The sequence below is a fragment of the Fukomys damarensis genome, unplaced genomic scaffold, assembly GCF_012274545.1.
Source record: "Fukomys damarensis isolate Sample0158 unplaced genomic scaffold, DMR_v1.0_HiC HiC_scaffold_21, whole genome shotgun sequence".
NCBI lineage: Eukaryota > Metazoa > Chordata > Mammalia > Rodentia > Bathyergidae > Fukomys > Fukomys damarensis.
This window is the reverse complement of record NW_022900933.1, coordinates 868,887-890,372: the sequence shown is the minus strand read 5'-3', so window position 1 is coordinate 890,372 and position 21,486 is coordinate 868,887. Positions and strand designations below refer to the sequence as shown.

Here is a 21,486-nt window from a genome sequence, read left to right as displayed (position 1 = left end):
TACTAACTCCAAGACAAACTATGCTTAGAAAAACCAGACAACTAGAATCACTTAGAGCATCTTCTCCCCAACCATGGGCGTCTACCGCCCTCCCACAGACATGTTGTGTACCCATTTGGATGAGCACCCTGCTTCTCACTGAGGGGATGTGGGCACTGGATGACAGAGTTTACTGTTGGGAAAAACAGTTCCCAGGGCTTGGATTTGCATTCGGCATGGCCTGACGCCTTGTCCCCATGGATTCAGGCCCTGGGCTCAGGCTGGAGAGGGTCCTCTGAAGTCTGCCCCTCAGGATCAGCTCACCTTCTGGCACTGCACTCGGTGTCCTTGAGGACAGGTGGGAGTCAGGGACAAGGCTCACGTGGCTCTAATGTCCTGGAAGGGCTGGCTCTGGCAAAGACAGGGGCCTGAATATTAAACAGCAACCAGGGCATTATGTCCAACTTCCTCAAAAAGCTTCTATTTCTTGTTATAGAAAAATGGCAATTAAACACCATTTTCTTCCCAAAGGGGGCTGTATGAGCAGCAGGGTTTTTTTTTTGGTACCAGGGATTGAACTCAGGTCCTTGCGCTTGCAAAGCAGGCCACCAAACCGCTGAGCTAAATCCCCGGCCCTGCCAGGGTTTTTATATTCACTGTCCTTGAAGTTTTCCCTTCCACCTGATGATACCATGGGAGAAAATGTGCAGGTATCGGAGACAATGGGAAAGAAGACAATGCCACCATGGCCCAGGCTGCCACCCAGCTGGGTTTGTGCTGAGAAGTAGCATTTAGGAGGACATATCGTGATGTTTGACCAAAGTATAAAAACGGAGACCAAACAACCAGTTAGATTCTGTTATGGACTTGGCAGTGTCTTCTGAAGACATATCACATTATTTTCAATGGCAACTTATGGGCTTTTCAGAAATTAAAACGGCAGTTAAAGTAATTACATTGATGCCTACATAGACTTGTTGCTGTTGTTTGGTATGATATTTTAAGTGCTTTGCATGATCGGTTTAGGTAGAATGAGCACATAACTCCAGAGCTGAAGGCCGCCTCTACCAGAACAGAGAACAGAGTGGCAAACAAACAATTCCTGGGTAAACCAGAGAGCAAGGGGTTCAGGCTTTGAGCCGAGATGGTGTTTTCAAGCCATCCGCAAGTTGAATTAGCAGATCCCTCCTGATGTGGGTCACTGGAAACCAGGCCCGCTGAAGGGGCTCCAACCCCAGGAGGGCAGCGAGCTCTCCGTGTGGCCGAACTGCAGAGCGGTGAAGGCTTCTGAGGAGCGAGTCTGGCTGGAGCACCGTGCCAGTCCCTGCACGATCCTGGCTAAGCCGCTGCAGCACTTCGCTTTGCTACACCGTAGAAGCAGCTGTGGTTTCTGCTGATCACGCTGAGGGCCGTGAGGCTTGGTTTGTCAGTTCACGCTCATGTCCCCTTCTGCAGCGCTCGGGGTGGGAAGCGGTGGGGAACTGTAAGGCAGCCATATGGCCCCCAAACACCAGGCTGCCAGGGCTCTCTGGAAACCACTGCTTTGGTGTAAATGATTCTCCAAAGTGGGTGATATCATGCAGGTCGTTCTCAGCCCATAAATCGCTTTCCCTCCATTCCCAGTACAGCCTGATGTGGGCCACACTTGCCATGTTGTTCCAGGACGGTGACTGTGGATGTGCTGCAGTCATTCACACATCCCTGGCCTCACTGCTGTGGGACTCCCCACTCTTTACTCCCAGGTACTGGCCAGTCACATCCAGCCCAGGACCTTGGTGCTTTGACACTTGGATCCGAGACCTAGAGAAATCACTACAACTTTCTTGAAAATAAAAGAAAGAAAGAAAAAAAAAAGGATAGTTCCAAGTTTGGACATGTTTTACTGAGATTGTATTAGCTGCTATTGCTGGGGGTCGTAGCACCCTAGGAGGCTGAGGCAGGAGGATCACAAGTTCAAACCCAGCCTGGGCAATGTAGTAAGACAGTTTTAAAATAAAACTTTTAAAGGGATGGGGCTATAGCTCAGTGTGAAGGCCCTGGGTTCAGTCCCTAGTGTGGAAACCACTGCATGAGCTGATCCTGAGCTGGAGGGGCGAACAGGAATTAAAAACACAAACCCAAGGATGATGTGGAAGAGGGGGGCCAGGGGACTCTTGTCTTTAATGGCAGTGCTCCTCACTTTGATTGGACTTGCATAAACAAGCAAGCAAACATGGGATCCAGCAAGGGAGAGGCTTCATCGGGTCTCATTTGTTCGTTTGTTTTTGTGGGGTTTTTTGGGGGGGTATCAGGGATCAAAGTCGGGCCCTGCACTTGCAAAGCAGGCGCCGGAACCACTGAGCTAAATCCAAGGCCTGGGTCTCATCAGTTTCAGGCTGCACCCGAAGGTGTGTTTGCTCCGAGTGGGCTTCAGCAGCAGTGGACTCGCTCCTTGAAAATGGCTGGCAGCAGCACGTCGGGCCTAGCCCGAGGGAGGGAAACTTGCGGTCTCTGTCTCCGTCACAAGGAACGGTCAATCCAGACTTCAGTCGTTCCACCTGGCTCCCCTCACCCACACCCCCAACACACACCTGCCGAATTGCTAAAGGTTATGCTGGAAATTCCTATTTCTGCTAAAGTTAATACTATCCATGACTTTTTTAGCCAGACTCCAGCAAGAATCCCGTGGCAAGCACATGTGTATGCACTCCTATAGGAATTCTGTATATCTGTTTGGGGTCTGCTAACTTCTTTTCAAACACACTTGGACAAAGATGAATAATAAATTTTAGCAAACTGCAGTCAGACTTTTTTCTCATAATTTATTTCATTTTTGAGAGTACTTTTTTCTTTTTTTTTATTGGTACATTCTAGATATACAATACAGTTACATTCATCATTAGGATCTTGTACTTTTACATGATATATCTTGGTTCTTATTTTTCTCCATTTCCCTGCCCTCTCTTAATCCCCTCCACCCTTCCTTTTGTTTTTTGGTACATAGGATCAAACTCGGGACATTGTGCTTGCAAGGAAGGTGGCAGAACCACTGAGCCAAATCCCTGGCCCTCCAACCTTCCCTATTTACAAAGACTTTGTTTCCACATTTTTCATTTTCTCATATTTTTTCTTTTTCCTTCTTTCCTTTCCCCTACACCTTCCATTTCCCCAACACCTTTAGACATTTTCTTCCTATTTCACAATAACAATTATACATTTTGCTCATTATTTACATTTTTAGTTTTTCACACCAGAGAAACTATTTGGTGTATACACCTGTGTGTCCTATTGATTTCACTTAAGAGTGTATCCTCAATGTGCATCCACTAAGCTATAAATGTCTCTAGTTTCTCATTCTGAGTAGTACTCCATTTTATTTAAAGCGAAAACAAAAAACAAATCTTCTTTATCCAGTCTCCAGTTGATGGGCATTTGAGTTGTTTCCAAGTTTTAGCTATTAAGAACTGTGCCACTATAAACATGCATGCACATATATCGCTGTAGTATGATTCTTTTAATTATTTTGGGGAGATACCCAGCAGAGGGATAGCTGGGTCAAATAGGACCTCTAATCTTAGTTCTTTGAGGTATCTCCATACTGATTTTCACAGTGGATGCATCAGTCTATACTCCCACCAACAATGGAGAAGGGTTCCTTTCTCCCCACAGCCCCGCCAACATTTGTTATTGGTTAATTTCTTGATAGCAGCCATTCTTTGTGGGGTGAGGTGGAATCTCGGTGTTGTTTTCATCTGCATCTCTCGAATGCCCAGTGATGTTGAACATTTTTTTCGTATCTTTATTTGCTGCTCTTACTTCTTTGTCTGTTCATTTCAGATGCCCATTTTTTTTAATTGGGTCTTTATATTTGGGGGGAGTCTGAATTTTTAGTTCTTTATATATTCTAGGGAGTAGACCTTTATCTGAGGAACAGCTGGTAAAATTTTTTCCCCACATTGTAGGTTGCCTATTAGCTTTTTGGTGGTTTCTTTTGCAGTGAAGGAGTTTTTTAATAAGATGAGATCCCAGTTGTTGATTCTTTGTGCTAGTTCCTGTGCTACTGAGGATTTGACCATAAAGTCTTCTCCTATGTAAATCACTTGGAGAGTTCTAACTTATCTTCCAGCAAGTTTAGTGTTTCTGTTTTAATATTTAGACCTGAGAGTATTTTTCTTTGAGGTATTATTCCTCAAGCCTACTGTTTGTGGTTGTGGGGGTGTCTTCAAATGTCCTGGGGATCTGTGGCCAGCAGGTGCTTCACAATAAGATGACAAAAAGCAGAGTGTGTTAATTGTCCAAGTTCCGAAGAAGAGGGCAGGCCAGGTCATGAAGGGCCTCCAGGAGGCAGATGGAAGGAGGGAAACTCATGGCTCAGGCCTTGAGTTTTCCCCTTCTCCACGGGAAAAACTTAGGCGAGGCAGTGTTGGAAGGTGCAGGGTGAGGTAGTGTGAGAAACTGCAGGGGCTCTAGGCACAGGGCAGTCTTTAGTTGTTCTGCCCTGGCTATGGGATGACTTAGGGCAGGGAAAGCCCTGGCTTAGGGGCTGATCAGTAAAGGAGGTGGTTCAGGAAGTAGGCTGTGAAGCGGTGGGATTGTATAGGAAAGGTACAGCCAAGTTGCTGTCTAAGAAGTGGCAAAATGTGTGGGCTGCCCCAAGTCCATAAGACCCCCAAGATGGCAAAGCATCATAAAATGCAGAGAGCAAAATGCACGATTAGTATAGAAGATCTTTTCTAAGGAATGTGATCTGTATGTGCTGCAAACATGCAGTAATAATAAAAAAAAAAAAACACCTGAAAACGATCAGAGCCCTCACGGGAGGCTTCTGATTAGGATGGATCCTGCCTTAGGAGATGTACACAGTGGGTGCCTTCCCCAGCCAGCTTCAACTGGGCACCTCTGAATGTGGACCGCACAGGCTCAGCACACAGGGCTGCCTTCCTCTGACATGAGGAGTGCTCGTTCTCAGGGGCTGAATTCTGCAGGTGTAGTTGGTTGGTGTGGTGTGGTTTGGCCAGCCTACTGCTGCCAATCATGCCTCTTCCCCTGCTTTCTCACTTCCAGGGTCAGGCATCTGTCTTAGCCACTCTCTCATCTTTACTGCAAAACAGCCGACACCACAATGTAACGGCAGAGATGTTTAGCGTGGCTCGTGGTCCAGGGTGTTCATGCACTCCACGGCTGGCTGCCCCGAGGCAGCAACATCCTGGTAGACAGGCATGGCAGAAGAAAGCTGCTCGCCTTGGACAGCCCAGAGGTAGAGCAAGAGCGGAGAAGTTGGGGCAGGGGCGGGGCAGGAGATACACTTGCCAGAACAGCCCCCACTGGGCGCCTCTTCCCACCAAGCCCTAACAGCACATTCAGCTGTGGACTCGTCAGTGGGTTAATCCGGGATCCAATCACCGCTGAACACATGAGACTTCAGGGGACATTTAAATCTAAGCCACAGCTATGCCCTGTCCTGGCTAGCTACCGGCATCCAGAGTGACCAGCCCCTCCTGGGACTCCTGTGCTCAGGGATGACCAAGGAAGGGGTGAGGCCCACGCTTCCTCTCCGTCGGATGTGACCGATGGCTGCCGTGCTCCTTTTCAGTTCCCGCCTCCTCAGGGGAGGCTTGGTGAGCCAAGGTGAGCACCAGGGTATTCCTGGCACCCCGGGGTTACCCAGGCTGTCACCCCAGGCCATGCCGATGGGAACTGGGACTCAGATGGCCACTCCAGGTGCTGCCACTGCCTTCTGAGAAGCAGCCTGGAGACCGCATGACGGGGCTGAGTTCAGGAGCCACTGCTGAGAGCCTAGGGATCCCCAAGCCCAGGAGCTTGAGGTCTGCACGGTCGGCCCTCCAGGAGACGCCTCACAGACAGCATGGCTGCTGACTTGAGCTCCTCCATTTCCACAGGGACACACAGCTGTCTAGCAGCTGCCTCTCCTCTAGTTTCCACTGAACCATGGCCACAGCGGCTGAGATGTCCTTGATCCTCAGCTGCACCAGGAGATGACTTCATTGGCTTCAGCAGGCCCGAAACTCAGGCCAAACCCAAGCGACTGCCCTGTGATGTCCAGAGGGCTCTGGCCCCTGTCGTTACCGTGGAAGTTCTCAAGGAGGCCCATGACATGAACAGAACTGCACATCCACGGGCTGCTCCTGCTCTACACAGGCAGCACTTTTATTCTCCTTTGCTCTCCCTTACCGTCCCTTACACTCCTTACACAGCCGAGAAGGGTTCCCTCCTGTGCACCTACCCCTGAGCTGCAGCATAGTCCTGACAAAGCCTGCCCAGGTGGCCCTGTACATCCACGTCTGAGTCTCATCTCGGGTAGTGTGGGCAGAGCAGTCAGCAATGCCAGGCCTGCTACCTGGGGGATAGAGAGACCGGAGGCAGATACCACAGCAACCGACACAGGCCAGTGAGCGGCAGCAGAGACCGCTGGCTCCTGTCAAAGCCGACACTGGAAGGGCTCCAGAAAGCTGCCAGAGGAGCCGTGAACTGGCGGCATGGCCGGGAGTTGCTCGAAGGCACTGGCACTAAAGCCTGGAGCCTCCGCCAGCAAGGGGCGAGCACTACCATGACTGTGGGATTCATTATCGCTGTGTCTATTTGTTATTTTCATCCAGATTGAATAAAAGAACCCTAACTGATGTTGGGGAGACCGTATCTGCTGCAGATGCCATGGCTGGTGGTGGGCAGTTGTGTCATCAAGAGGGAGATGGCAAGTATGATTCCGTGAGCCTAGCGCCTCAGCTAGTTCAGAAATGGGGCTTCTGAATTTGTACGCACTAGCGTTCTAGCTAATACAACGACATTAAAAATATCAAAGGTTTTGCTCTCCTTATACTTTCTGGGGTTCCTATTTTTGGACAGGTGTGCGTTGAAGAGAGGCCATTCACATAATACAAGATTGTATTTACTAAGTGTGTGCTAGGTATCGTTCTAAGTGTTTTCCAGGTAGTAGATCAATCGGTTCTTATTAAATCACTCAAGACGGCATAATTATGCTGATGCCAAAACTGAGTTACTGAACAGTTAAGAAAATTACCCAAAGTTGTGGGCCCAGCCTGCAGCAGAGGTTGGATTTGACCCTAAATGGGCCTTGCGTGTGCACTTTTAGATACCACGCTAATACAGCCCAGCTCCACCCTGACGTGAACAAAGTCTTTTCTAATGATGTCTAATGACAGAAAAGGCCAAGGCCTTTTCTCTCTGAGCCTCAGAAGCCTGCCGGGCCCTGGGCACTGCCCTGCTCTTCCAAGGGAGTGCGACAGGCCACTTACCCTTTAGAGGGAAACCAAGGACCACTGCCTCATACTTGGAAAGAGCCTCTTAGAAGAAGTGTTACGAGCTTCAGCCTGCCCCGGCATGGCATTGTTTCCTGAAAACACCCACGTTTTCGTACGTCCGTTGAAAGACATTGTAAAGCAGTGATGAATTTAGTCTAAAATACAGAGTGAACGGCAGCATACAATGTGGGATAAATGTATCTCAGAAAGCCAGGTTTGGAGAGATGAGAAAGGGTATTCCTTCTGCTCAGAGGCAGGGAGCTCGGCTGGGAAGTCACAGGTTTGCAATTCTCCTTGACAGTGCATGAAGATTCTCCTTGAAGCTCACTTCCCAGTGCTCTCTGTCCTGGCCCCCTGTAAAATTGTCAAATCCTGCTTTTGTACTTAGTTCCTTGATTACCTGCTGAAATTCTGAAATTGCTACAGCTGTTGGTATTTGAGTTCATGAGTGCCAGTGTATCTCCCTTGCATCTGCCTTGGTGGCTGACTTTAAAATGAGCAGGAACTTGGCAGAGCAGCCTACGGGTCCCCAGACACTGAGGACAGCTGAGCAAAGAAGCCACTCTTGAATCTGGAATTAGAATAGCAGGAAGCGAGAACATTAAGTATGTGTATCTTCCTTCTGAAGAGTGCCAAGTATTTTTAAAAAGAGAGTCCTGACTCATAGCTCAGAAACCCAAGGACGAACACTAAAAATAGTGGCATGGTTTCTGACATTTACATGTTCTGTGGCCAAGTGCCAAGAGTGTGCTTCTTAAGCAGGGAATGCAATCAGTGATTTGTCTAAAGCCCTGTGGGCCAGGGGGATCTTCCAGTCTGCAAGACCACCAGGTAACAGCAGGGACACAGCCTGGAGGAGAGGGGTATGGGTGTGGGTGATGAGCTTTGCGCTTCTCTTGTCTCTGGAAATTAACTCACACTCTCCTTTCCTCCAGGTCCTAGATGAAAGTGACTTGAAGTTACACTTCAAAGTAACAAGCCTGTCAGAAACCTTTCCCTGTCCTCCACTCTATGACCTGGGATGATCTGTTTGCTCCCTGCCCCACGTCCCACTCAGAGAAAGCACAAAGGCCAGTGGGGTCCCACTGCAGAGCCGTGTCAGGAGCAGGACACTTCCCCACGGCAGAGTCTTTGGCTCCTCGTGCACAGGCGACCGGGCCGTCATGCTGCTTCTGAGGACAGAAGGAGGGCACACGGCTCCCACCATCAGTTCTGGTCAGTGCCCGGAGTCCCCACAGCCTGCCAAAATGAAGTCAATCGTCAGCAGGCATTTAGAGTACAATCACTAAATCCTATGATTTATGGTTTTGTAAATGAACCTCCTTATTTGAAATTAAAAGGAGAAGAGATCAGCTTGGGCATGCAACTGCCAAATCCTGAGGAGCATTAACTTTGAGCACAGAACTTTTGAATGGAAAGTGATTTAAGGAAAGCTACTGCTGAACACAGCCCTGCCCTGAGGTTTCGGACACAGGCTTAGGCCTTCCGCCCTTGAGGATGCTTCCTCTGTGAACAAGCGGAAAGGCCACATGATTCAGAGCAAGGCAGGCATTCCGGTAAAAGGCACAGGAGGGTTGCTGGTGCACGGGAGACCGGGAAGTCTGTCGTGTGAGGAGGGCAGAGGCAGGTGAGCTGGGCTGCTGATTCGCAGCTTCTTCTGCACTCTGTCAGACTACAGCAGGGTGAACAGTTGAGATCTGCACCTGCAGCAGAGGGAGCAGCAGAGCGTCGGGTCTTTGCGAAGGACACAGCTGGAACCGTAAGAGGCTGAGACCTCGGTGTTGCCTTTCAAGAGGTTACCAGAAGCCAGGTGTGGTGGCGCACCTCCAAAATGCCAGAACTCTGCAGGATGAGACAGGAGGACTGCCACGTGTCCAAGGTCACCCTCAGCTACACAGTGAGCTCAAGGCCAGCCTGAGACACCTGTCTCAAAAACAAACCAACAAACAAAACTTCACAAGGATAAACTGAAAGTCAATCATTTGTCAAAGATGACTCTTATTTGTTTTAGGTCAAGAATTTTTGAGGGAGATTTTTTTTTCGCTTTTACTGAAAAATGTCAACAAAAATAAAAATTGCTCTTCAATAACAAGTGAAAAAATGGCAGCTAAATAAAGGTAATCTAGGGTCATAGACTCTATCTTATTACCACAAGTTCCTCACCTGTCTGGTATAGTGGGTGGATCAAAGCAGTGTTAAATATTTTTTGATAGAATTAACAAATAAGAACAGTGCACTGGCTAATATAGCTTAGGAAGACAGAGCAGGGTACAATTTTGAAGTTGGGTGCACAAAAGCCTGATTTAAATTACAGCAGGAACTCTGCTCTCCAGTGTAGGTGGAGGAGTTACTCAGTTAACATCATTAATAGCAGGAGACTTAAAATAGCATGGCTTTTGCATTTATTGTAATTATTGCACTTTACTCTAAAAACACAAGTGCACATTTGTATACTAAAATGTTGATGGTGTGTCTAAGGCTTTTCCTTCAGTTCAGACTGAAAAGCTGTGAGTTCTTTGTCAGCTACACCAATTCACAATGAATCATTTAGGAGTTTCAGTTCCTTAAGATTGAGCGAGACTCAAAAGGCACCAGGTAAAATTTGAGTGAAAGCTTCCTGACACCCACACATCTCCCAATTACAGTTTTCTTGTTCATACTCGCAACCTTTTTTTAGGACTTGTTTAGAATCCCCCCAAAGTATTCAACTTAATTTTCAAGATGAAACAACTCTTTGATAATCTTAATTCATGAGGTTCTGAATACTTAATTACATAATATCAGCCTCACCACTGGGCACCTGTAATTGACCCTCGGTAAGCACTGGGAGGAGCAGAAGCCCAGATTAGCAGAGGGGGCAGTGAGCACAGGCATGAGAAGTGAGTATCGGGGTCTTGCAGCAGGATGCAAGTGTGGTCACCCAGCAGAGGTAGAGCAGAGGTTAGAGAAGGGTAGGTGTTCCAGAGTACTTACCTGTACACAGTCTAATTCCTAGCAGGATAAATCACCTTAAAGTATTGATTAAAAATTTACTGTAAAGTCTGGGCATGGTGTTACAGGCCTTTAATCCAAGCATTTGGGAGGCTGAGGCAGGATGATCACCTCGAGTTCGAGGCAAGCCTGGGCTGCATACCGAGTTCAGGACCAGCTGAACTCATAGTGAGACCCTGTCTCAAGAAACAAACAAACGAAATCCCCAAAAGCAGAAACAAAAAGAAAGTAAATGAATTTAAAGAATGGAGAAGAATGCAATACATACATCACCATCACCGTCATACATAAATATATAGTGGTATTTATATCTGTTAAAATGTTTAATTCATTTTAAATTAAAATATTTAACATAAATTATATTTGTACCATGCTGAAAATAGTCTTTTGGAAGCATGTGAAATTTTCATTTGCTATTTTCACACCACTTTATGAGGAAAAGAAAGGGCTGGAGAGCCAGAATCTGAAGCTGTTTATCAAAGGCTCCCATGTAAGAAATCAATTTGCAAGTGTGACATTTAGCATATTAGGCGATCTCTAGGCAGCAGACCCTGGACAGTGGAGCTGCCAGTGAGACTTCACAGTGTACAGGATGCCACGGATACAGCTTTGTGTTACTATTTATTTAGTTTTTGGTACCGGGGATCAAACTCAGGACCTTGTGCTTGCGAGGCAGGTGGTGACACCACTGAACTAAATCCCCGGCCAAATATTATTCTTTTTTTCCCAGACATCAGTAGTTTATTGTCTTAGTCCAAACACATTCAAAATGGAAACTCAAAAGAATGCTTTCCACCTGAAACAATTAAACTAGATTCTACTAGCATATAATGCTTAAAACATTACAGCAACAGAGATGGTAATCCATTGTCTTCTATACCTACTAAAGCCAATTTGGTTGCAATAGTGTCATCAGGATAGAATATTACCATCAAAAAATAAAACAAAGCCAGCCAATAACAGTAATGGTAGATGAATATTTTTACTACTTCACTGAAGAGGGGACCAAGTGTTAAAAGTCCACAGTACTGCAGATGAACAATCACTGTGTAAACTTCTCCATACGGTGTTTTCATGTTTCCTTTGTGACACATAGAGACTGAAGCTGAATGGTTCTTTGCTCTCATTTCTATTACACTTCACACTTGTCATTTCTTTTGGTGCCAGAATAGTTTTCATGGGTTACAGCACAATATCCTGGATTAGAAACGTGTATATGTGTTATATATACACACACATACATTTATTTATGTATACAGGAAGGAAAAAGAGGAATAAAGGAAAAATACACTTGGGAGAAAAAACACTGGCATAAAACCACTCACTTAAAAGTAGTTTGGATAAAGGCTTCAAGACTCCAAAGTAATTTTCTGGTAAGAACTTCAAGAACCATACAACGGAAAGCGTAAAACTGTTTCAAACAAATACAAATCCTTAAGCTCCCAAAAGTGGAAAGTGAAAATCTGTGTCCCCCAAATATATGCAATAGTGCAAAACTTCCTCAAATGTGGAAGACCTCATTCAAAGGGGTGAAAAAAGACAACAGATTTGATTTTACTCTTATTGCCCAGTTCGTAAAAAGCAAATCACATACAAGCATTTGCTAGTTTACTAAACAGCAAATAGTTGCATAGTTCAGAATCAATCTGCTACTATGTCAAGCCCATGTTTTGCTTGTTTTTACTCAGAATTAACAAGCAGCTTTCAGTGGTCACTTATTCTCCCCACCTCTTGCCTGAAATATGAGAAACTGCCTAGGTACCTGACTGCTCCAAGCATAGAACTGCCACACTTGTTGTGTTTTACTGGAAACTGCTAAAAAGACAATACAATAACCCAGCAGCTACAAACTCTGCTCACAGAATTGTTCAGAGATCCATGTAAAAATAAAAAGATGTCATCCCAGACTTAAATTCAGGAGCTACTCACTCAGGTGCTAACATCGGCTCAATAATTGTGTAAAATGAATGACAGTTCCCTGCCCCCCCAATAGAAAATGCAAACACTTAATAAAGCTGCTGTTCTTTCCTCTGAAAATTGCAGTATCCTCACTTTAGGTTTACTTGCCATTTATGGAATCTGACCGCATTTGAAATGTGACTAAAATGTACATCAAGTTGAATGCCTTTTCCAAGTATTGAAGCCAAGAAAAGTCAACTAGAGACTCAAAGAACTGACTTCCTCCTCCCACAGAACGCAAAAGCTGTTAACTGAAGAACAAGATAAATAATGAGTGTCCATTTTATTGATTTTTAAAGATACTGCAATTTTCATACATTTCAATGATTTCTCAACATGTTGTAACTGTTTGGCTTTGCAGCACAGCAATTCATAAACTATACTGTACAAAATTACCAGCAAGGCTGGAATGATGTATTAAGAGAAGGCACCATCATGCTTATTACGTTACCAGAGAACAAAAATACAGGAAAGACAATTTCCACTGTACACAGCTTAAAGGAAAAGGGGAGGAGCGTGTTGAGCAGCCAGCCATCCCTGTACTCAAGGGGGGCAGGCGGAAAACTCTTACGATACGAAGCTACTAAATCTGGTCTAATATTCAAGACCATAACATTTGAAATTCTGATTTTTGTTATTTACTTCATAACTAAATTATTTCCTTCTGGAATATATCTGCAGTCTTGTTAAGGTTTATGTGTACACACGCGGGTCACAGCAAGCAGATAAAAGGCCTTCATCAATTCAAAAGCCATTCTCTACTGGGAAAAAATATTTTTCGCTGTTGCCTCCTGTTGTAGATGTCAGTGTTACTGAGTTCAGAGACCCCAAAAGTACATTTTGATGAGTGCATGAGTTTCGGTATTTGTATTTTGTGGGGGAGCCAAGAAAAAAGGCAAGATTCTCCAAATGCACAAATTGCACTATTTGTGTTTCCAACATTAGTAGGCAGAAATAGTAACACTTAAACAAAATGTGCAGCAGAGGATTTCTTTTTCTTTTACTCAAAGGACCTGAATTCAGAGGACATGTCCTTTTCAGTTCATTTTGTTGTAGATTAAGGTATGGTCATCTCTCAGTCCTTAACTCACCAAGTCTGGATTTATAAATTAACAATGTGAATCCTGCTGTGAAATTGGGGAAATAATGTCCACCTCAATTTATCTGATAGCTGAAGATGCTTTTCACATCAAAGAAAGGATCAAAAAGGCTGTGTCACATTCCAAAGCCAAAAAGATTAACAAGAATGCAAACACGATGAAGAATGCACCCCTGCAGAAGAAACTTGGCCCACATTGGATCAGTGCCGCTGTCCTGTGAAGCGGCCTTCCACCTGCCCAGCGCCTCTTCCAGAGCCCGGTTTCTGTGCCACGCCACCTCTTAGAGGAGGCCCTCTTCCATCTCGGTCAGGCATCATTCCACTGCCCACGAGGCCACGTGGGCCACCGGGACCCCTGTGGTTGTGCCTGATATCTCTGTGATCATCACCACCACCTCTGGTTTCTCGCTCTGTTGGAGCTCTTGTTTTTTTCTCTTCTGTATTTAAACACACCTCTCCTAGGAACGTAATTGGTTTTGCAATTAAGATTCTCTGAACTGAGTCATCAAAAATGACAAAACCCAAACTTGGAAGCTCTCACCCACACCCTTGGTATTGATGCGAAGTTCTACAACGTTTTCAAAACTCATAAAGAACTCTTTCAGTTCCTTTTCATCAATATCATGTGGCAAGTTACCAACAAAAGGTTGATGACTGTCTGGGTAGCGAATTATTCTACGGTTGTCAGGGTCATCTGTTCCATATCTCCTCTGCCTGGTCTTGGTCCTCCAGGAGGGAAACCGGGTTATTCTCTAGGCTGTTGTTCACGCGCACGTGATGGCTGAGACTGAAGTTCTGGCTTAGCTTCAACTCTTGGCTTTGGTGGTTCTTGGGGCCGAGAAACAGGCTCTGCAGGGGCAGGAGTAGTAGATTTCTCCTCCAATTCCTCTAAGTTCTTCTCCTCCACTTGGGGTTTCAACCCTTCAGTCTTTGCTTCAGATTCAGGCTCAGGCCCAGGCTCATCTTCCAAAGGCTCTTCTATGCCGTTAGAAACAGGGCGAGCTTCATAGTAACCACTCTTAGCATTTTCTTGCACGGGTTCAGGAGATGGTTGTCTTTCTTCTTGCTCCTCTTCCACTTCTTCTGATTCTTCATCAAGTTCTGGTTCAGAATCACCAAATACTTCATCTTCATAACGAAACATATCATTGTGAGCATAAAATTTATTTGGAACAGACTCTTCTGGAGCCCAAACAAAGGTCTGCATGAATTTCCTTTCTCGCTGTCCACTATTAGACAGCAAGCCCATGACTCGGACAACAACTCCGTCGCTCAAGGTGGCACGTGCATCCACATGGCGGATCTTTGTGCGGCATTCACGGGAGTTCAGAGATAACACTTTGTGCTGTATGTCATCTTGGCCATAAACAGCTTCCTGGGGCTTTCCGCTGGCATCCGCTCCTCCATGAATATAGGAAGAATTCCTGCCATAAAACCTGTGTAAGTATTCTGGCGCTTTATTCAGCAAAGTATAATACGGCCGCACGAACTCCGCCCCACCAGCAGCGGGCTGGGCTTCTCCATAACCATTTCTTTTTTCTTTCTTTCTTTCTTTTTATTGAATTTATTGGTACATTCTAGGTATACAGTACAGTTGCATTCACTGGGATCTTGTACATTTACCCATAACCATTTCTTTGCTGCACAGGATCCATCGCTCCAGCCAACAACTGTGGTGTGTGCCGAGTGGGGCGCAGTGGGACAGTCCCCGAAGACCAGCCGCTGCGGGTTCTCCTCCTTCGCCCTCTCCCTCTGAACAAACCTAAAGCCTCGGAAGCCGCAGAGCCCTAAATTCCTTTCGTGCACAAAAGCCCTTCACAGGATGCTGGCGCTGCGGCCACGAACAGGAGCACGGACGTCCCGCCCCCTTGGCCGCTGCCCCCTCGGCCGCTGCCCCCTCTTATTGTTTTTCCAAGTATTATTCTTTTTGAAAGAAGATTCGGGCCTATTCAGAAACTGCAGCTCCGGCCCACCAACTGGGTGCCCACCTGCGCTGCATGTGATGTCAGAACATGACACTGCAGGTGACTTCACACTCCACTAGGTGATTTTTATCTGCCATGAATATTAATCCAAATGGGCACTACTGTGAGGTATTATACATGATTTAACTTTGAAGAAAATTCGATTACTTGTCTTTCAAGCACTGTCTTGGATTAGAGTACTAAGGCTGACGGTGAAAGCAGAGCATGGCATACACCTGTAATCCCGGCACACCGGAGGCTGAGGCAGGAGGATCGCAGCAAGCTTGAGGCTATCCTGGGCTACAGAGCGAGTTTAGGACCTGCCTGAACTATGAACAGCAGCAATGCCGTGTGAAAGTGTTTCAAGCCACGACACCTGTGATGCAGCACTGTGCATAAGCAACATGTAAGTGACGGCAACTTATTTCTTTAAAGATTAGGATTTAGAACCACACTAATAGCAATGGACGGCACTGGCTTCATGATCCCTTGTTTCACTTAAAATAAAACTAATTTTGAGAATGTGTGGTAAAGTTCCAGAATAGCTAAAGCCTATGAATTTTAGCATTCCTCAAGAATTTAAAATACATTATACCGAATAAAAGAGCATCTGTAGTCAAATGAATTCAGGGTTTACTAGATTATTTCCCAAGGTTATAAAATTCTGACTCTTTTTTCCACAGTGCTCCTTGGACTCCGATTCTAAGGAAAATCCTTGAGGAAATGTTCCCGCACAGGACCTATACAAGGGACTCTGATACTAAGTCCTCACTATATGTTGCACCAGTGTTATGTCAGTTTTACACCTTTAAGGGACATGGTAATATTATCATCTCTACTTTATAGAAGAGGAAAACTTTTTATTTTATAGAACAGAAAATGAAAACAGCAGAACATGTCCAGAGTATAAGAAGAAATCAAAATCTGAAATTTAAAACAGGTTCCTTCTCCCAACCTCCATCACCAGGTGATAGGAACCCACTCTGTGAAATGTGCCCTGCCAACAGTTTGCATGTTAATGGTGCCAGCAACCTTCCAGAGTTATGTACATATCTCATCTTTAATACCGAACTACTTCAAAGTAGTTTGCAAATCCCTGGAAGCTTTTTTCTGCAGTGTGGAAATGGTTAAAGGCATGAACTAAAGAAACAAATGGCAAAGCTAGGAGAGACAACAGAGGTAGGAGAGTCTGGTCCGTTCATCTGAGAGAAAGTGGGAGTTGGAATCGCAGGGCAGTGACTGGTGAGGTCATCAGTCTTCCTCTGCACAGAGTCCCCAGGAAACTGTGCTGGGTCTCTCCAGACCAAATAGCATAATGATAGCACCACAGGAGGCACACAAACAACATAATCAGCTAGTTGAAGAATTTCTCAAAGTATGGGATCTGCATCACATGCAGTGTCATCTTGACTGTCGGTGATTATCCCCAGACAGAACTAGAACACTAAAGTGCTAGTCTCTCTAGATGTGGCTAAGGAACTGCATTTCAAGGAAATGTTAGGAAAGGGAGGTAAGCTTGTTTGGACATGGAATTAGGCAACAAACAGTCCATTATGCCATTTTTAACTAAGAACTAGCATTCTTCGACTAGATCCTACTTAGAAGATAAAAGAAGGAAGTGATGCTTAGTAAGAGGTCCATCTGGGCACCTGGGGTGTGTCCAACAGTGGCAGTGGGTATTCGGCGTGGCACACTAGTTTGAGAGTGGTTTGTGGAGGTTTCCAGCTTGGCAGTCCTAACAACCATGGCCACATTTTGTCAGCCGCAAGACGCATTCCTGCCACACACATGCAGTCATCATGTCCCCTGTTCCCAAAGCCACATTTCAAAGTTTATGTAGAACAACCTTTTGGGTTGTGGCTAGGATGAAATTGAAGTCACAATTAAAATTTCTTTTTAATTTAGAAAGATGTGTTTCTAAGTATTAATATTCCCTTTCTACTTCCTAGGTTTTAAATTTTTTATAATAGCTCTATAGTGGTCCTTATTTTGATTACAAAAGAATCCATTTACAAAAATAGCTCATAAAGAAAGTAGACTTTGAGACCTTTCAGAATAGCATTCAGTGCTTTCTGCCTAATAGGAAACAAAAACGCAGCAGGTCTTTAAGCACATGAAGTTGTCTTCTAGTCTTTTTGAAAGGGCTCTGTGTACGTTTTCTTTTAATACCAAGTGGAAATGTGTTAGGATGCAGTGAGTTATCTTGTAAGACTATTGAAAACATCTCTCAAGGTGGATACAATTTGGAGGATCCTAAATATTTTCATCTGAAATAAACAAATTATGGTATTTCAATTCTAAGACACAAATTTGCAGTCTAGGGTCTCTGAATGTAGGATGTATTAAATAAGACACAATTCATATAGTATGTCATCCTTTTAAAGGGGTAATTCAATAGCTTTTAGTATGTTCCTATAGTTGCACAACTATCACTAAGTTTAGAACATTTACCATCACCCAAAATAGACCCTGTATAATTATTCCTTTCCTCATAACCTCTGACAACCACTCAACTTGTCTCCATGAGTTTCCCCATTTATGACATAAACACTACGTCTAGATGTTTCACTTGTTTTCACAGTTCATCTACTCTGTAGCGTATATTGATACTTAATTTCTATAGCCAAGTATTTCATTGTACGGGCACACTACATTTCACTTATCCATTTCCTAGTAGATAGGAATTCATTTCTAGTGGTTTCCACTTCTTTTCTTTTTTCTATTTTCATAGTGCTGCTTTGGATGTTCATGTCCATTTTTTTATGAATATTTTCAGTCCTCTTGGGTATACGCCCAGCAAAGGAACTGCTGGATCACACGGTTATTGCTTATCTTACCTTTTCTGAGGCACTGCCACCCTGTTCCTAAGCGGCTTCAGCATCTCCCAGTCTCAAGGGTGAGGCTCCAACACTCCAGCCTCCTGGCCACATTGTCTTTGTGACAGGCGCCACCCTAGTGGCTATGATGGGGCATCGTATGGTTTTAGTTTGCATTTCCCTGATGGTTAATGACGCTGAGTGGGGTTCTTATGTGCTCTCTGGCCATTTGTATAACTTCTTTGGAAAAAGTCTACTGAAGTCTTTAACCATGCTATAATGGGTCGTGTTTTTATTAATGATCTAAGGTTTTTTTTTTTACACACTCTGGGTCCAAGTTTCTTGTCAGATAAACGATCTTCAAATATTTTGTCACTTTGACAGTTGTCATTTTACTCTTGACAGCGCCCCCTGATGCACAGAACTGCCAATTTTCATGAAGCCTGATTTGTCTTTTTTCTTCTGCTGTGTAGTACTCAAGAAATCATGGACTAAATTAAGGTTAAAAAGGTTACTTTCCTCTAGATGAATTCTGTGGTGGTTGTTCTCTGATGAAGTTTTAATTTGGTTTGTGTGTACGGGTCTGACTTCATCCCTTTGCCTGCTGATCTTCAATTGTATTCAGTTCCATTTGTTATAATTTATCTCTCCCCACTGAATAGCTAGGTGCCCTTGCTAGACAGGATGTGTTTTAGGAAGGGTTCTTTAGAAGAAAAGAATCCATGGAAGGTGTGCAGTCGAGGGAATTTACTGGGTACGCTTAGGGCATCAGAAGGGGAGAGTCCCCAGTGGCTCTCCAAGGTGTACGAGCTGGGAGAGTCAAGGGGCCCAGCGGCAGCTCAGCCTCAGGACAGGGAAGCCACACGAGAGAAGCCAAGGCTGCCTCCCCAGCCCCACGTCAGAGGCCGAGAAGCTCACTGTGGAGTTGCTGGTGAGCATGCGCCAGAAGGCTGAGAAACGAGACCATCCCCAAGGGGATGGCGAAGCTGGGCTTTCAGAAACGGGCGTGCTTCCTCCTCCTTCCCATCGTTCACGCCCCCTCGCCGGTACCACCGATACCGGGTGGGCTTCACACCGTGGTCTGCTGGCTCACACATCACTCACCACAGACAGATCCAGACTGGGCTTCACCAGCATGCCGGGCGGCTGGAATGCACTCAAGTCGACGCCTCGGGACTAGGGCTCACAGGATGTGCATGGAAATTGTAACTGGGTGTTTTTCTGTAGTAGCATATTATACACTTCACTGCACCTTAGATTTGATAAAGTATGGAATATTTAACTTCTTAAAGTGCATATATGTGTATTTAAAAAAATCGATTTCCCTCAACAATAGTAACACACCTGTGTATCAAGGTGATGAGAAAAAAAGCTGTCTTGAATGTATTTTCTTATGGAATATTATGTAAAGTTTAAAGGCTTAAAGAAAACCGTTATTAAAAATAGATGAAGAAGTTCAATCTCTGGTACAAAAAAAAAAATGAAGACTGTCACAAAAGTAGCACCATGATTCTAATGATTATGAAGAAAACTCTTTTAATTCTACAAACCAGGTTAAATTCCCCTGGAAGTCAGATTTATTAGCTCGTAATTAAGCACCATAAGAAATAGAATACGAGCACCAACTGAATTTCAATAGAAAATTCAAAGAACTTTCAGAATCCAGATTTAAATATGTATCACGTAGAATAAAAAAATAAAGCTCCACTATTTGAGGTTACTTTGGATGTGATGTAAAAATCAAATGTACTTCCATACCCTCTTACTGAATGCCAGTTTTACAACCAGAGTCTAGAGACAGTAATTCACAAACATAGTGAGATCCGTTTAATAGTTTCTGAAGATTTTTCCTGTAAAATGGCTTGTATTTCCACAGGTACAATAGTGAAGAAATAAACTTTTCAGCTTAACATGAAATATAAAACAATTTTACAAATATATTCATAAAATTTAACTGCTCCTAACACTCTACATGGTAAATATACCCCCCCCCACTTCTAGGTTATTTAATACAGAGAAGCGAGCATTCACGTCAGCTGAGAGAAACAACTTCCCTTTCATTGAGTTTACTTTTGTTTGTTTAGAAACATACTAAGAAATAGTTAAATAGAATTGGAAAAATATTTGTTTTAACCATTCTCTAGGGATTCTTCATGAGGGTGAAGAACTTATTCGAGAGGCTATGTCTTAGTAAAAAGAAAACACTGAACCTTCTTTGACTGTTTCAGTAATGCTTACATTCTTTTACAAAGATCCTGAAGTTGTCTCCCTTGCCTCTGTGTCATGAAGACAACAGCCGAGTGGCCCGCTGTCCCGCACTATGAGGAGCTGCAGCACTGTGGAGGCTGCACTACAGGGACAGAGAGTGGAATCTGGCTTCAAAGCCAGGTTCCCTGCTCTGTCTCTGAGAAATTGCACCATTAGGAGGCAGCTCACACGAAGACGCCAAGTTTCTACCCAGCCCTGACGCCGGTGTGCTCACACAAGCCTGCACATCCGAAGAACGGAACGGCTTTCCAAAAGAAGTTAAGCAAATCAGAACTATAGACAATTCTATAACCCATAGTCCATTTAAATTAAGCATAACATGAGCTCCTAACTCCTAAAAGTGCCCAAGTAACAAAACCGAGCTCCCAGAAAACAAGAGATTTGCGTTTTTCTACGTAAGCGAAAGTAAAAGGCATTGAAGTTTTATGAAAAAAAGTTCTCCTCAACTTTCCCAATACAGTACATGTAATAACTGAAACTGATTTCCCCACTGGTACTGGAAAATACTTCCTACTGCAGTCACGTCTGCGCCAGTTCCTGGCACGTTCCTGCATCCAGATTCATTCACCTCCACACTGGAGCCCATCATCTCCTCAATGGCTTTCTCCTTTCTTTAAACCCTAACCCTGAATTTCTAAAACCAGTTATACCACGTGGCTTCCCTGAGGCACAAAGGTACCAAACTCTATAATTAACTACTAAGGAATGATAAATATGTTATTTATATTAAAAGATTTGAATTTCTCTTGGGCCGCAGTAGGGGGAGAAAAGACCCAGAAAGCTTAATACTTAGTGTGAACTGTAGCCCTTTGCTGCAAAAAGCTGAACCAAATAAGGGAAACGTTGAGGACTGCAGCATGCATGACACGGCAGCACCAATTATGAATAAAAAGTTCCAGACTAGAAAAATACTCAGACTTGAACACCATCCACTTGGAATCTTTTTTTGTTTGTAGTAAACTGACAACTGAACAAAATTATCCATGGGAATACTTGCTGGGGGCTTCTAGAAACCTACTCAAAAAAGGCATCTTGGCCAGGCTGAGACCGGACACTGGCCGGGGACTCGCACGGGGCAGGTTGGGGCGGCGCGCGACAGGGACGCTGGAGCAGGCAGAAAGCGGAAGTGACCTCGGAGAGGCTACCTTTGC

General features: G+C 44.6%; 1 pseudogene; it reads right to left on the bottom strand.

Annotated features, from left to right (window-relative positions):
• Window positions 1-13,176: 13,176 nt before the first annotated feature.
• LOC104874390 lies at window positions 13,177-15,749 on the bottom strand (annotated as a pseudogene).
• Window positions 15,750-21,486: the final 5,737 nt, after the last annotated feature.